Below are 4,470 nucleotides of genomic sequence, written 5' to 3' on the forward strand. Positions count from 1 at the left end.
CTACAGTAGGTGAACTATTTCAGTCACGCTTTATTTTAAGGTCCAATTCTCACTATTAACAAACCATTAACTATGACTTTTGCCTCAACAAACTACTAATTTGCTGCTTATTAATAGTTAGTAAAGTAATTGTTAAATTGAGGTACTGGGCAGGATTAGGGATGTAGCATATCGGCATGCAGAATATGTGCTTTATAAGCACTAATAAACAGCCAATATGTAAGCAATTAGTTAATAGCGAGAATTGGTCCCTATACTAAAGTGTTACCACTATTTCTTTAAATCTGATAATGTAATTTTAGAGCAAAGCAAAAAATTTAATTCAGGCTCATTGGAAAAACATGCCTGTGGCAACATTTCATGACACTTTTGTGGCTAATGTCCAGTGAGTGGCCCTAAAAGCATGTTTAGTTTAATCTGAAACAGATAAATGTTTTATTACATTGGTTGTTGTACATATTGCAGAAGTTCAGAATTTAATTGTCCGATGAGTGGTGCTCATTGGAGGTTAATGCAACTACGTTTAAAAAAATACCACTTACACTAAACCTGACCCTAAACCTTTATTGTTAACAAAAGCAAACATGGAATAAAAGCTTGATTCTGCAAGTCTTTGAATGCTGTACAGTGCTGTACCAGGTGAGCTACTGAGCAAGTTTACTACAACAGAAAAACTATACATGCAGTATGGAGCTGATTTAGAAATTTTACAAATCATGCACTATGGTCAAAGTATTTTGCAAGAAACTGCATGAAAATAATTATTTATAAATCAATAATCTTCCCAATAATCGTAAATGGTGTGAAAAGGCCTACAACTTGTTGGTGTTTCGCTGCCACTATATTGTTCAGTTCATTTTAGTTTGAAACTGCAGTGAATTTTACGTATGTGCATGTGGTTTTGAAGTTTTCAATGAGCTTATGTTAGAATGTTTCTAAAACTAGCCTTATATTAAAGAATGAAGAATCTGCATTTGATACTTCCTTGTACTGTCTGTGGTGACTTTTGGGAGATTATCCCACAGACGCTATTTTAAACAATGTGTTTAATGCTGTCGCCGCGTATGTAAACATATCCGTCTTCTTTCTCATGCTTCTGTGGAAAAACAGAAGCCCCTTGGACAATAGATGATGAACAGAGGCCATGCTTGTGTGTGTTTGCACTGTGGCACATTAGTTGCACATTTCACATTAGTCTTCCTCACATATTTTTGTGTTTGTGTGTGCGAGCGTACACACATCCATTTATCATTCGGTCATTAGCCATTAGCGGCAGTGTTGTGTGTCAGCGTGAGCAAACAGACCTGGAAAGATTGGACAGGTTAGAGTGAGATAAACAGCTCTACCATCTTCTCCCTCAAACTCACACACATAAGCAAACATAGTGAGGAAAATGAGAAATCACTACATCTATGCCAAACTTGACCTTTATTCTTTGTTGTATGATTTGATTTTCTTTGCTCTTCTTTATTTCATTATTAATTAAAAGATAATTCCTCAAAACTTAACTGTTTCATCTATATATGTTAAAACATATCCAGTTTTTTGACCAACCTTCAAATGGATTTTTAGTATAGTGTGTGACCAGTCATGTTGTAAAATATGCTCTTCTGTTAAGATGTGCTTGCCCATGACTTTCTTCATAAACCAAAAGTTTTGGAAATATTCAATTGTTTAGTGTGACAGCAATGACAGCAATACTGAGTAAACTAAATATACATTTTTTGACAAATTCAGAACATTAATAATAATAATAATAAAATATTCATTTTAAGTTCTTTTCTAAGATCTGAGTAGATCTGAGTGGAAGATAAACCCAAAATATGGTAATTCAGTCAGTTTTTAAATGGACACAATGACAAACATTTACAGCTATTTGTTTATCATTTAAAACTAGAATGACTGAAGTATTTTTGTAGGGGACAGAAAATAGCCTCAAATATCATGTAAAGAATGATCCCTTTGGCTTTTCAGACCATTATGTTCAGTTCTCACTGGAGGATATTTAGTCAAATTAAAATAGTTTTCATCGTTATAAGGACACAAAATAAGAGGGAAACACAGAAGCAGAGAAATAAAGAGCTGAATAAAGGAGTCATAGTAGGAGACAGATAGACATGACGGAAGGAATAGACTATATGTTGAGGTCTGTGGGTGGGCTTCTCGGATTAGCCCAGAGGACACAGAGACACAATGGCTGCCTACCGACTGGTTTCTATGAACACACGCTGTCTGACAGGCATGAAAAGGCCACCACCTTACTGAGAGGTCAAAGGTCATTAAGCATCAGGATGCTCACTTACTGATGCAGACTTTATACTATAAGACTTCAGCTTCACCTTTCACTTTGCTTTCTTCAGTTTTTCCAAATGTGTTATTTTTATAAATAAATGAATACACTTAATGGAAGTGTTAAGTGTTAATGGAAATGTTTGGGGTCAGTAAGAGTTTTATTTTTTTATGTTAAAACTTTGTTCAGCGAAGTTATATTAAACTGATATAGAAAGTGACAGGATATTTATAATGTTATAAAATAATTTCTATTTCAAATAAATGTGGTTTGAACTAGGTGTTTATCAAAGAATCCTGAAAATAAATGTATCATGGTTTTCACTAAAATATTAAGCAGTACAACTGTTTTCAAACTATATATATATATATATATATATATACACACACACACTGTATATTTACTGTATATTTTGAACATTATATGTAACCTTTATTAATAATAGTAAATATTCCAATAAGCAAATAATATTTAAATAAATCCTTGAATACATGCAGAATGCACACAATAAATGTATGGTTATGGTTTTATGTTTATATTTTATGGCACTCTTATGAACATCTTGCATGCTCTTTTTGTTCCTGCAGATTTTCATATTGCTTTCATATTTCATGTTGCTAAAATTGATTGGTTAGCATTGTATTTTTGTCACTGAAAAGCTATTTACTAATAAAATGGAATATTTTGCAGTCCAATATACAATCCTTTTGTCAGGACTGTGGTGCAGCAGTAATGTTGACACATGAGGACTTCAGTTCTACTGGATATACAGGTTTGATTCTGGCCTGCAACATGTCCTAATCCCAGACACAACCTGTGTTTCCTGTCCTGTACTGTCAATATATAGAAGCTCAGCAATAAATAAATAAAAATCTGATGCTATTCTTAAAGTTTAAATATAATTTTGCGACTTAACTAGGGATTTCTGTTGTTTTAGCCGTACTTTATGTTTAAGAATACATAAATATAAATCATATTTATAATATAATCAAAACAAGTGTTTGAGTCTCTGGTAAGGAGGTTTGTTTATGTATGAATGAGGCCCTGAGTTTCAGAGGCCTGCACACTCTATTGATCCCTGTTACCACAGTCTCCTCGGCTCCACGTCTAATCCTGCTTAGATACACATCTACTGTAGTTCTGATCAGAGCTGGCTGAGATGTTTGGAGTGTTACTGTGAGAAACACATGACGACGGACCTCGTAGCGGCGCTTTAGAACTCAATACCTCAGGAATCCACAGGTAGTGTTTTAGTCCTGTCATTATCCTGCCTCATAAATCCACTGCACCATCAGCACAGACAGCATTAAAATACCGCAGTTATTAAACATCAAACTTCAGCCCAAGGCCCGTCACAGAAAGAGACCTTTGTATCTCTGTGTGTATGTATCTGTAAGCGTGAGTGAGGAGAGAGAGAGATTTTTGTTAGGCAGTGTGTTAGATGAACGTCTGTTTAGAGTATCCCATTTCTCTCAGGATCCTGTGGTGGGTTTTTATGTTAGTGGATGGATTGAAGTCCTGTAATGTCTCATAATCTTTAGTCAATACGTGTGGAGGAAACCCAGTTCACTGTTACCATGTGTTTCTAAGACCACCATGGCACCGCCCTGCTCCGTGTCAGGCTGGTGGGATGTAAAACATAAGTGATTTGAGAATCCAGAAAGAACGCTTAGAGCTGATGAACAAAGACCTATGGGTCAATATAATACACATATTCTATAGAATATGTGAAATAAAAAAAATGCATACACCAAATAAACCTCAGGCTAGTTTTTTGTTCTTATATAGGACTTTCTGTGAAATTCATATTGCTCCAAAGTAGAGTTCTCTTATTTTTGAGCATGTTCAGACATTTTGAAATGAACAAATTCCCAGGTTTAGCTTCTTAGCATGTCCAGAGATGACGATGATAAAAATGGTCTAAAGACTTTGAAGTCTTAATTCAATTTTTATCTCTATGGTGGGAAAATAAGATTAAAGATATTGTCTTGTTATTTGTGTGTTTAAGTGAATAGGAGAAAAGAAAGCCGGTAGATAATGATGTGGGGAAAACCATCTGCAGTTCCTGATGTGAGGAAAACCACATCAGCAAGACAAAGAGTTTGAATGGTAAGTTTCTTTCATCATTGAACTGACAACACAGTCGTGCTGTACAAGGAAGTCCATAATAAACTTTACTT

The sequence above is a fragment of the Barbus barbus genome (genome assembly GCF_936440315.1).
Source record: "Barbus barbus genome assembly, chromosome: 32".
Classification (NCBI taxonomy): Eukaryota; Metazoa; Chordata; class Actinopteri; order Cypriniformes; family Cyprinidae; genus Barbus; species Barbus barbus.